The sequence below is a fragment of the Lissotriton vulgaris genome, chromosome 3_2, assembly GCF_964263255.1.
Source record: "Lissotriton vulgaris chromosome 3_2, aLisVul1.2, whole genome shotgun sequence".
NCBI classification, from domain to species: domain Eukaryota; kingdom Metazoa; phylum Chordata; class Amphibia; order Caudata; family Salamandridae; genus Lissotriton; species Lissotriton vulgaris.
The window spans coordinates 224,530,455-224,543,881 of NC_141690.1; the positions used below are offsets into that span (position 1 = coordinate 224,530,455).

Sequence of the window (13,427 nt, forward strand, 5' to 3'; positions counted from 1 at the left end):
CCAGAGTCTTGCCCGGCATTCCTGCTGATTCTCTTGCTCTTGTTCTTCTCCAGTTGCAACACTGACGCCCTTCACCTTCTCAGCAGTCGACTCGACTGACTCCGGAGCAGCCACCACTACCATCGAGAGAGAGAGGGTAGCAGTTTGCCCGCGGTCCTACCCCCGGGCGCTCTCAGTCTCGGTCTCGTCGGCAGGCAGGTTCGAGTCACAGCAAAAAAGGAAAATCAGAAAACGAAGAAAAATATTAGAAAAGAATTAAACATGGCAAAGGAGATTCCTTGCATCCGCTCACCGTTGGTATGCCTTTCTTAGCCACATTTACGCAAGGGAATCACTCGACCGGACCGGAGCTCCCGCGGACGGCGTCAGCCTTTGGCCATGTTCCTCAGGTCACGCCCCTCTGTTCCTCCACTTCCTACTGCTTTCAATAACCATTAAAGAAAATATATATATTTTTTTTAAGTACCCTTCTTCATCATTCTTCCCCCACAAAAAACCCTCCATACCACCTCTCGCTGTGGTGGATAACCTGTTAACCATGTCAGACGACTACACTTGCTGGGCGTGAAAGACTTTCTTGGTCTAATGCTGGTATCAGGGGGTATCACTTTTTTCATCAGAAGTCTATTTTGCAGGAGGATATTCATGCAATGGGGACAACTCTCCATGAAATAGCCATCTCCCTTAAAGGACTCCCTAAGTCGATTGGCAAACAAACAGATCTAAACCTTTTGTTAGTAACTCAAGCATGCCCAAGGCGAGACACAAGAAATACTCAAATTGGCATTTCAAACATTTATTGAAGCAATAGGATTCTTGTGTAAAACACGTGCTCTGTAATGATTAAAAGAAGAAAACAAAACAGAGTAATCAGGATTACGGGAATGGTAAAGAAAATGAATACTTCAACAATTGTGCTGTTACGTTGATTATATGAATACGTATAATTGTATCCATACCCCGATGTAATGATAGAGGGCAGAATGAAACATCATGAAGAGACCTCACAAATCTAAACCCCAGGCCCTGTGTGGACCTTTCAGGTTAGAAGCAACATCAAACATATGTATGGATGAAGTTCTGCAGATATTATGGGTAAATATGTCTGAAGTTCACCTTAACGGCCTAACGCCAATGTATGTGAAGTCCATAAATACCCCACAAATTAGATTCGGGTCCACTTACCGTGTAAAGGGCACAATAGAAAGTGCAACCAAGTACTACATAAACAATAAAACTAGGGAGATTGAGCATTTACATTAAAAACAAATTGAGGACTAAATAGAATACCATGTCCACCAAAGAGACATGGGGTCCCCTTTAAAACACATGGTGAAGGTGTCCCTCAGAGATAAGGCTAGGACAGAAAAACAAAATAAAGAATGGCATAACGCAACATTAAAATATGCCCATGCCTGCCCCCAAAAGGGCATATTTGCTGACATAACATTAAATCGCATGACTATTTTTTTTGCAAAGCAAATACACTGGGTCTAAATTGGAAAAAAGGAAGACAACCTCATACCTATGGCGGGTGTTCTGTGAAAAGAAAGATGAGCGGATTGACGATGACTATGTAATACGTACTCCCACAGCTCCCCCACCACCATACCAGATACTAGGAAGGAAACTACAGGCCCATAAAATGTATACAGTACAATCAGATAAAGAACACGCCCCATATTAGGTTCGACAGCCTGGTAGTTACCAATACCTCTGGGACCCTGGAAGAGTCTTTACACTCAATCCGAATGGCCCCCCCAACCTACGAACACTAGTACCCCTAGACACCTACCGGACGGTGTTGGAACTAAATATATGTCGCAGGTGAAAGCACAACTCACTTTACTCATGGACGAGAATTCCCCTGAACAGAAGGAAAAAGGTGATGACGACAAGGACAATACTAAGAAATTAAAGGACACGGACAACAAGGTTTCACTTATATCCTCAGCCTCTGGGCCCCAGAAATGGCAAAGGATTCAGCACAAATAATATCAGGTACCCCGGGAATGTTAGGACAGCAACAAGGTCAGGCACGGACAGGAGAATAGGTGAAGAGTCAGAATGATGGACCCAGTGACCAAAAGGAGTGATTTGAAGATAAAGAGGCATGAGATTAGTATGGGGTGGGCAGCATTACCATGCCTCAGACTTGGAGACCAACCTCAAAAGAAGGCAAGCTGAACTAGACAATAGCAAGAAATTAAAAGAGGACATCCTAACTAATCCTAAGGAAGTGCCTTGAAAGGACAACAAAGGGGTCACATTTCATTCCCTTTCAAAATTGGAAGGAGGTGAAATTGATGAGGATTTGATAATAACAGCTTTCACCTGAGCAAAAAGAAACAGGAGAACTGAGGTATACAATTTACAGTTTGACGGTTATCATGGTCAGTCCTATACAGGGACATTTGACATAGGAGTACTTGTGACATTACAAAGGGATACATTGGGTCAGTACCCAGTGCCCCTCAGACTGCTAGACAGAAAAGGACTCAGTCCAAATGAGATAGTGGCTGAGGAAGAAAATAGTTGGTACCATGTAGTCCCTTTTACTGACAACTTAGTGGATTGGACAGAAGACTTGGCACCACAAATGGCGCCATGGCCATGAGAAGGTTCCTTTGAACTCTGAGAAATGGCAAATGTGGAGATGTGCATCTTTCAGGGTATAGGGGATCCAGAATGGGAGTATCTTATATGCATAAGATTCTGCACATACAGTAAAAGTACGCCAGAAAATGTGATTCACGGCATCCGGAAGGATTAGTTGATGGACCTCTGTCCCAAATGCCCCTAGTGTATAAAGTTTAGGGAGTAAGACTTTTTGTACCTTTGCTCCATTTGGGCAAAGAACCTTAAGAAAACAAGTTACTTACCTGTAACTTTGGTTCCCCAGTATTGGTAACTTTCATAGATTCACATGCTTTGTATCATTCCCCGTCGTCGGAATGGGAGCCTCGGTAAATAGTAAAAAACCATAGTAGTAAGCACAAAGTGAAAAATAGGCCTAGGCCTCATCTCATTTTGTAGCTTATCCACCTCTTTTTGTAAAAGAGACCAAATTTCTGCAGCAGCCAATCAGAGCAGCCTCACCCCATAGAACCTTCCTGAGAGAAGCTCAGAGCCTCAGATTTTCGTAGCCGTTGTATACAGCTATCCACCAAGATCAGAAGAGTGAGCTTTCCCAGGGGAGGTGGGTGGGCGCATGTGAATCTATGAAAGTTACCAATACTGGGGAACCAAAGTTACAGGTAAGTAACTTGTTTTCTTGCCCCAGTATTGGAACTTTCATAGATTCACATGCTTTGTATCAGAGTAACTAGCAGTAAAGAAAAGCATATTTTGCCATACCTGAACCTGAAAATGTGACACATCTCTGTAAAGAACAGCAGAACACATAGGATCATGAAATATGACAATAATGCAGTATACAAAATATGCAATAGGAAGGCGGGATAGAAAGGAAAAGCTCACCGACTTATTGGAATAGATTCCTCAGGACTGCTTGGCCCACTGCTGCATCCTCCTTCACAGAAGAATCCAGACAGTAGTGGCGGGTGAAGGTGTGGACACTGCTCCACGTTGCCGCCCTGCAAATGTCCTTGATAGGGACTCCTGCGAATAACGCCGCAGAGGAAGCCATGGATCTGGTAGAGTGAGCACGAACTGCTCGCTGCAGAGGTTTCCCAGCCGCCTGGTGACAAAATTGAATAGCACCGGAAATCCAACGGGAAATACAAGCCTTAGAAACTGCACAACCCTTGCGTGGAGCACTGAAGGAAACAAAGAGCTGTGAAGATTTCCTGAAATGCTTCGTTCGCTCCAGGTAGAATTTCAGGCATCTGTGAATGTCCAGAGAGTGCAGAGTTCTTTCCGCAGGTGAAGAAGGCTTTGGAAAAAATGGCTTCAAGACTACGGGTTCATTCAGGTGGAATTCCGAAGGTACCTTCAGGATAAATTTAGGATTCGTCCGTAGAATCAGCACATTATTTTTAAACTGGAGAAATGGTTCCTCAATCGTGAAAGCCTGGATCTCACTTACTCTGCGAGCCGATGTCAGGGCTAAGAGAAGAGCCACTTTCCAGGAAAGAAACTTAAGGTCAGACTTATGCACAGGTTCAAAAGGGGCTTTCATGAGGGATGACAAAACTAGATTCAAATGCCAGGCCGGAGGTGGTGGCCGGACTGGAGGAAAGACCCTGAATAAACCCTTCAGGAATTGCTTGACAATCCTTGCTGACCATAGGGAAGGGCCTGAAGATGAACGTCGGAATCTAGAGATGGCTGCCAGATGGACCTTTATCGAAGATGGAGCCAATCCCGACTTCGCCAGTGAGAGCATGTAAGGCAAGAGCTTGTGTGGAGAAGAAGTGTACGGGTGTAAACCTTCCTTCTGGCACCAAACACAGAATCTTTTCCATTTGGCTCGATAGGTCTTGTTGGTACTAGGGGCTCGAGCATGAGCCAGAATGTCTCTACATTCCCTGGAGAGATCTAAACCCTGGAACTCTCTGAACTCAGGAGCCACGCTGTCAATCTCAGTGACTTCAAGTCCGGATGTAGAACCTGACCGTGAGACATTGTTAGCAAAGTTGGAACAGGATGTAGGAGAACTGGCTGGTCCTGGGAGAGGAGAAGAAGCTCCGAGTACCAAACTTGTCTGGGCCATGCTGGAGCGATCAAAATCATCCTGCACGGTTCCACCTTGAGTTTGCTGATCAACTTCGGAATCAGTGGAATGGGAGGAAAGGCGTAAACAAAGGCGCCTGACCAGGCAATCAAAAGCGCATTCCCCAAGGATTCCCGATGGTGAACCCTGCTTGCGAAGGATAGGCATTTGGCGTTCTGGGGAGTCGCAAACAGGTCGATGGATGGTGTTCCCCATCGAGCAAAGAGTTCCTCCAGAACGGTCTGATCCAGTTCCCACTCGTGAGAGACTGTCCTCTGACGACTCAAAGCGTCCGCCTTGACATTGAGTGTCCCCGCTAGATGTTCCGCTGAGAGGGAGACGTTGTTCTGTCTTAACCAATTCCACAGCGTTTGGGCTTCCTTGGAGAGGGTGGAGGATCTTGTGCCTCCCTGTTTGTTTATGTAGTGCATGGCTGTAGTGTTGTCCGTACGAACCAGCACTGCACTGTTTTGAATCCTCGGAAGAAAAGCTTGAAGAGCCAAGCGGATAGCGAGAAGTTCCAGGAGGTTGATATGGAACTTGCGTTGCACTGGACTCCAGTGACCGCTGACCTTTAGCTCCTGGAGGACCGCTCCCCATCCTTCCATGGAAGCATCCGTTGTTACAATCAGGGGAGATGGTGGAAGGAGGAACGATAAGCCCTTGGAAAGATTGTCTTTTTCCAGCCACCAGTTGCCTGCTTTTCTCATCTCCTTGGTAACGACAACCTTGTCGTCGAAGGATCCTGTGACTTGCCGCCACTGTCTGTCCAGTTGCTCTTGTAGTGGACGCATTCTGAGCCTGCAGTGCGGAACTAAAGGAATGCAAGATGAAATCGATCCTAGAAGTGATTTGTACTTGCGAACTGTCAGCGTCTTTCGAGATTGGAGAAGACGAGCTGAACACATTAGTTTGGTCTGGCGTTCTTCCGATGGAAGGGCTAGGCAACTGTCCGTGTTCAGGATGGCCCCTAGGAACCTTGCTGACCTGGATGGGCATAGAACCGATTTCTCCCTGTTGAGTCGGAGACCTAGTCGCTCGAACAGATCTTTGCATGTCCGGACTGCACTGGACGCTTCTTGCACAGATGGAGCTTTCAGCAGCCAATCGTCCAGGTATGGAAACACTTGAATAGCTTGTTTCCTGAGAAAAGCTGCCACCGGAGCTAGAACCTTTGTGAAGATCCGCGGGGCGGACCGGAGACCAAATGGCAGTACCTTGAATTGAAAGTGACTCTTGCCCACTGTAAATCGCAGATATTGCCTGTGAGCTGGATGAATAGGAACGTGGAAGTAGGCGTCCTCCAAATCCAGGGTCGCCATACAATCCCCCGGATTGAGCAGACGAAGGATGTCCTGAAGAGTGACCATCCTGAAGGACAATTTCACGAGATAAGTGTTGAGCTGCCGTAGATCTAAAATTGGACGCCACTTGTCCTTTGTCTTCCGAACCAGGAAGAACCTGGAATAGAACCCTTTCCCCTTCTGCGAAAGGGGTACAGGCTCTACCGCCCCCTTGGTGAAAAGTTGGTGGGCTTCGAGATGAAGGAGCCTGAGATGTTTTGGAGGGAAGGCATCCGGCGCTCTTGTTGGAGGAAGGTCTTGAAACTCCAATGTGTGTCCTTCTCTGACAATCTGGAGGACCCACTGATCCGATGTAATAATCATCCAGTTGTGTAGGCAATGGGAAATCCTGCCCCCCACAGATGTGAATGAGGGAACAGGAACAGTGGAAAGAGCCACCTGGCCGCTATTGTTTCCTGGTGTTGTCTCTCCTCTGCTGCCCCCGACGTCCTTTAGGCTGCTGGCGAGAGAAAGAACCCCTTTGAGAGTATTGTGTCTTATACGTCTGGCTGGACTGAGATCCAGAAGAGTAGCGATTTTGATTTCCTCCACGATAAGAAGAAAAACCTCTACCTCTAGCTCCCCTGAAAGGCACCTTACGATACTGCAATGTACCCAAGGACTTAGCTGTATCCGTGTCCTTTTTGATGCCCTGCAGGGCCTCATCGACGTGCTTGCCAAACAGCATCTCACCGTCGTATGGGAGATCCAAGATCTTATTCTGTACCTCCTGCCTGAACCATGTGGCCTTTAACCACCCTTGGCGTCGCAGAACCGCCGAGCCGGCTAGTGCTCGGAATGCGGTGGTCGCAATATCCATTGCCACATCAATGACCTCCGAAGAGGCCCGTTCCCCTTCGAGCAAAATCTTCTTCACCTCCTCCTTAGACGAATCCTGCAGTTCGTCTACAAATGGAGCCAGGTCGCACCACATTTGCCGATCATAGCGTCCCAGAATCGCTAAAGCATTGGCTGCCCTAACCAGGAGACTGGCCATAGTTGAAAACCTCTTGCCCACATTGTCTAGGCGCCTGCCTTCCTTATCCGGCGGTGTAGTCATCGGCGTAGAAGGATTCTTGGATTTGCTCTGGGCCGCCTGCGAAATGACCGAATCCGGTTTCGGTTGGCCAAGTAAACATGCCGGACTGCCATCCGGTGCCTTGTACTTCTTTTCTAGTCTCGGAAGCACCGGGAGGACTGCGGCCGGATTATGCATAGCCTTCAAGCCCTCAGACCAGACATGCTCAATGATTGGAATGGACCTCACTGACTTTCTGAATGGTTCTTTAAAGTCATATAAAAAGCAATCCGATTGAACTGTGGTCACTGGGAGACCAAATCTTTTGGATGCCCTGTCCATCAGGTTGTGAAATCCTCCAACGTCCGCTGGAGGCGAAGTAATATTATCCGGGTCGGTGTTGTCCGGATCTATAGGGTCAGCAGTATTCCATTGCGTCTGTTGATCCTGATCAGGATCCACCTGCTGGTCTGCATCTGAAGATGCAGCGTCATCATCATCAGTATCTTGCACCTGTACCACCTCTTGAGGGCGCACATCCAGCGCAGTGGCACGCTCTCTTGGAGGCAAAGAATGGTCTGCCACAGGACGTAATGTCTGAGGCGGAGGTGTCTGGGGGCGCACTTGTTGGGCTTCTGGAGGCGCCGGGAAACGTTGCTTGTAGTCCCGCAACATAAGTTGTAAATCCGTCACTAAAGTGGATGGTATTGCCACCATACCTTCAGGTAACTGACGCATAGGCTGTTGTGTATGAACGTGCCTGGTAGAAGTGCGTTCCTCCTCATAATAATGCTCTGGAGCATAGTGCTGTCGTTCCAGCTGCTCCTCTTCAGAGCTAAATTCCTGCACCTTAACCTGGAGGTCAGAAGGGCTATAGGCCTGCCCAAATTCACTGAAAGTCTCTTCCTCAGAGTCATCTTCCAATAGAAGGCTAGGAGGTAATTTCTGAACCTGGCGAGGAGACGTCATCTCTGGCGTGATCTGTTTCCTTTTCCGCGAAAAAACATGTTTTTCTGAAATTTCCCTCGTCGACGAGGTCGTCGTCGACGAGGCAGTCGTCGACGAGGCCGTCGTCGATGGGAAGGTCTTTTGAGTCTGTGTCGACAGTGGAAGTGTAGACGTAGATACTGTCTTCGTCGCCGAGGAAAGCGTCGTCGACGAGGTGAAGCTCATCGTCGACGATGGTGGTATCGTCGACGGGACCGTCGACGAGCTCGTCGTCATCAACATGGCAACCGGCGTCGTCGACATCGTCGTCGTCGAAGTCGTTCTCGTCGACGACACCGCCGTCGACGGCAGCTTTGCAGACATTGTCGTCGACGTGGAGATGGTCACCCTCGTCGACGACGAGCAGGATTCCGGAGCCTTGAAAACAGTCGACGGTGTAGGCGTCGACACAGCCGTCGTCGACGAGCCCGTCGACGAGGCAACCCTGGTAGAGCTGTCCTTTTTAACACTCGTAGACGACGTACCTGGGAGCTTAGTCGTCGACGATTTCTGCTTCTTGTCTGAAGCGACCTCTTGAGCCGGGGTTGAAGGTTTCTTGACCCCACGATCTTTCTCTGAGGAAGGTGAAGAGACTGTAGAAGCCTTTCTCACCTTTTTTGAGGCCTGTTGATCCTCAGGCTTACCCTGCCTCTCCTTTTCACCTCGGTGAGGAGATTTTTGGGCAGCCGGCCTGTCAGACCTGTCAGAGGTCCCCGGTAAGGCCTTGTGAAGGGACTCGTCTGAAGCAGAAAGGGGGGACCTACCCCTTTTCAGAGACCTTCTGGATGACACCATAGACGAGGAGCCCTCACTGTCCGAAGAGACAATCTCTTTCCGGTCCTTAATCTTCTGAAGCCATGTGAGGAGACGTCCTTCCCTGTCCCTCAAGGTCTTGGCTGAGAAGGATCTGCAAATCGGACAGCCTGTTGGTTTATGGTCCGGATACAAACAGTAGATACAATTCTCATGTTTGTCCTCGACAAACAACCTCTTTTTAGAGCAGGTGGCACAGGCTCTAAAAAGGGCTTTCCTCTCCGACATGCTGAGAAAAAATCCAAGTAGTTGAAGAAAAAACTGAAGAAAACTGAGCAGAGCTCAATGGAGACTCCCTTGCACAACGTGCGGTAGAAAATCTGAGGCTCTGAGCTTCTCTCAGGAAGGTTCTATGGGGTGAGGCTGCTCTGATTGGCTGCTGCAGAAATTTGGTCTCTTTTACAAAAAGAGGTGGATAAGCTACAAAATGAGATGAGGCCTAGGCCTATTTTTCACTTTGTGCTTACTACTATGGTTTTTTACTATTTACCGAGGCTCCCATTCCGACGACGGGGAATGATACAAAGCATGTGAATCTATGAAAGTTCCAATACTGGGGCAAAAAACAATTGCAACCTCTCACTGAAGGGGCTTAAGCGTGGATACCATCTCTCGAAAAACATACTGCAGGGAGTACTCTTACAATAGATGATATCAAGAGTTTAATACGTTCCCTCATAGGAGACGAGACAGATTATTCAATTCAAGAAGGCAGGAGTATAGGATGTAACTCTGACTGACCCTAGATGTGACGAATCATCCTTTTAATAACTACAGCGGAATCGTATGGAAACAATTGAGAAAAATGTATCCCCACAGGTCAGACATTGGGTCCCTTATTGCACAGAAAATGCAGCCAAATGAGCATCCAGCCCAAATCCTTAGCAGAAGGAAGGAAACATGGAAACATGAAGTTGGTGAAAGTTGGGACGTGACTGGAGGAAATGCAGTACTGTTTTAGAATACAGTGAAAAAGGGACTTCCAGCCGAAGTGCTAGACAAACTAGACAACATAGCAGCCTTAGACTCCAAACCATAGACAAGAGATACAAGCACACTTAATACACTTCTGTATGAACAGGCAAGAAAAGAAAAGAAGAGCAAGAAAGACAAAATAGAAAAAGCAGCAGTCAAATGAGTCCAGCTGAATTTGGCAAAGAAAACGGAGGGAGGAACTGCCACTGCCGCTATTCAGGCGCTGTATCCCTGGGTGTGCCTCCTACAGGCATCCCAATGCAACTTCAACCGTATGCCAAGGGGAAAAATAACATGAATGAATGAGGAAGGTGAGGACGTTTTGGGGGAAATATATCCAACACATTCCAGAGTGGACAGATGTGCCACTATTGCAGAAAGCCAGGACATTTTATTAGGGACTCTAGTCCAAAAAAGAGCGATGAACATAAAAACCAGGCAATGCAACATATGGCCAACAAGTGGCACCATCTGATGGCATTGTGGCGCAACCAGCCATGAGTCCTCAAGGAATGCATCTCCCCCAGCCCCAATTGCAAATGCAACATCAACTGCAATTGCAACCCCAGATACTACAGCATCCCGTATCCCAAATACAGTGCCGGCCACAACAGACAATGAAGCCCACCTTACAACAGCTGAACACACAAGAAGGGGTAACTGTCAGGGGAGGAAACCCCTTTCAGCAAAATTACATGGGAGGATATGCCCAATGAGAGTGCCCAGAGAGTAGTCTTGTGTCCCGTCTTATCTTTAACCCACAGGCCAAACAGGAAACACACTGTGAAAGTAGCCATAAATGACAAGGAGTACAACTTTCTCATTGACATTGTGGCCACAAGGTTCTGTATTCGTGAGAAGGGACTACCGCTGTCAGATTCATCAATGGGCCCACAGGGGTTCTCCGGGGCTGTGATGAGGGTTCCTTTGACTAAACCTGGGAAGATAGAAATAGGGAGGGGGGGTATGATGGCAGCAGTCTCTTATTCTCCCGGGCCGCCTGTGCCAACCTGGTAGGACACCCCTTTATGGCAAAATTAAACATGTCTATCCACTGTGAAGAGGAATGGCCTATGATATGTTCAACACCAGGAATATCTCCTACATACATCATGACAATGGACTCACACCGATCAGATGGTGACTTTGTTAGGGCTAGACCCTCAGACATTTTAGCCTTCATTAAAGAAGTGTATACCATCATAGCAAAAACACCTGAATTGACAGGGAGACTAGTCGAATTACCAAATAACTTTCTCTTCCGGCACCATAACCCCTAATCTGAGGTGGCAGGCAAACACCTCATCCTGGAAGTAGAGGCTCTGGAGATATCTACCGCCTATAGGACTTTGATGGCAAGTGACCACACCCATACGATGGGGGCATGTGTCATCTTTCATGATCCCAACATGCAAATGAGAGACATATCAGATGACCAGTTGTTTGCAGATGACCCCAAAAGAACAGTGACTGTTTACGAAAACAGTATACCCCTACAACCCACACGAGCGACAAGATCTGCGGAGCCAAGAACTGTCTCTGGCCCTATCAATGATGATGACCTTGCACTGATATAGGCCTTGTCCACGTAGCAGTCCCCTTCAGAATAACTCTGAAGGATCAACCAAGAGAGAAACCATACCCTCTCTCTAAAGAAGCAGAGGAGCACATATACCCAGGTGTATCCCCCTGCAACACCCCGATTTACCCTGTCAAGAAGGCCAAGGGCAATTAGTGGCATATCATTCAAGACCTGCCCCCCCTTGAATGATGTGGTTATACCAGAATTCACTGTAGTGCCTGACCCTTCTGTCATCCTCACCAACATATCTCAAGATGGCACATACTTTTCAGTCATTTTTCAGCATTCCCCTGCATCCAAACAACCACTATTTAATCCAATTTTGCTACCGCAGTTCTCAGTCGCTCCTTACCTCATGGGTACTGCAAGTCCCATCGCGTCTTCAACAGGACGGTCAAGAATTAACTTGCCAATTTTCAATGTGACAGCAGAGTGTTGCCATATGTCGACGACCTACTGATCTGCAGCCCTACAGAGGAGCAGTGCAGAAAGCACACTGTCTCTGTTTTTTTTTTATGTCCTCATTTGTACATAGCCGATATATATTTGAGAGGTTGAATGTAGAGACAGAGACAGAACCCACAGAGGAAGAGGCCCAAAGTCTAATGGCCTTAGATCACCAGAATTGGGACTTCCGATCGCTTCATTCACTGAAGGTGTGTTCACAACTCCTCGGGTCCACGCCTGGCCTCGACCTTTATCCCCATAGTCCATCACTCTGTCCCCCAGGCTCGCTCTCCAGTATAACAGGTCCCGCAGAGAGTTCTGCTCTGGGACTATCAGTCCACACCCAATAGACTATCCCACACCTGTATGGCTAAACATAATCATAGGACTGAAATCCCCTACCATTTACTACAAGAAGAAAAAAAAGAGATGAAAAGAAAACAAAAGAAAAAGAAAAGGAAAACCGTAACTACCAAGAAATAGGAGGAGAAAAACATTGAAAGGATATTTGCTACACTATACCTAATGTGGCCCATCGTCTGCTCCTATCTGGTTTTACAATAATTGTCCGAAATATCCCAAAATCTAGTTTTTAGTTGTTGTTCGTATTGCCCTATCTAATTTGGCAACCCTGTGGACCGAGTTGATCCATTCGCTCTCTAACGGCGGGACAGGCAAAACCCATTTAATACATAGTTCCCTTCGTGCCAATAAAATTAGCACAAACATTAAACTTTTATACTTCTTCGAAAGGCTAGTTAATGTGTCCTCATCTGGTATTACCCCAAAAAATTACCTGTGGGAAACTTACCTTTCTTCCTTCAACCCCCTCGATGCTGAAAATCGTCTCACCTACTTTCTCCCAGAACGATTGAATTGCTGGGCATCTCCAAAACATATGTGCTTCATCAGCCTCTATTTCCCCGCACTTTTGACATTTCACTCTCCTGGAACCAAACGTGGATAATCTTCTCGGGGTCCAATAAGCCTTATGAACTGTAAATAAATGTTTTTTTCTTAATGGTGCAGCTTTAACACTTTGCCATAGAAGAGATAGAGATACTTGCCATAAGGTATCCCGATCGTAACTCGGCAGCTCTTTCCTCCAAATAGATCCGGGCCACTGCTGCAAATCTTCATGGGGGATCATATTCCAGTACCATATGGCAATTTCCTTCCATCCCACTGGAAAAGTAGCTGCCTTCCGTTCAAACCACCCATTTCCATTTCCAGTTTTTTTATGTGATTTAGCCCAGCTTAATAATTGAAGATACTTGAATTTAGAGATGTCCCCCTTTGTTGCAACTTGACGTTTTAGCCATGATTTCAATTCATCGTCCTCCAACAACTCCCCCGCCTTTCTATTCCATTGTCTTGAATTGCTTTGGCTGGGGAGTCTTGTAAACAAATTGGGGTTCCCGGTGAGTTCCATATTGGGGCCAAAGTACTGTAATAAGGAATACGCTGTGATAGTCTTATTTGATGCCATCCCCTGCAGGCTGTGAATAGGACTTTTAATGTCACTTTCTTGTAGTATTTTGGGTCGCCAAATTTAAACAAGAAGAATCTAGCTTGGGATTTATAAAT

General features: G+C 47.0%; 1 long non-coding RNA gene and 1 pseudogene across 1 annotated transcript in view; one reads left to right on the plus strand and one right to left on the minus strand.

Moving 5' to 3' along the window:
* The window catches only part of LOC147725557 (uncharacterized), a 199,742-nt gene that overhangs the window by 78,808 nt on the left and 107,507 nt on the right, over positions 1–13,427 (minus strand). The window lies entirely within an intron of this gene.
* Positions 1,819–10,527, plus strand: LOC147725558 (uncharacterized; annotated as a pseudogene).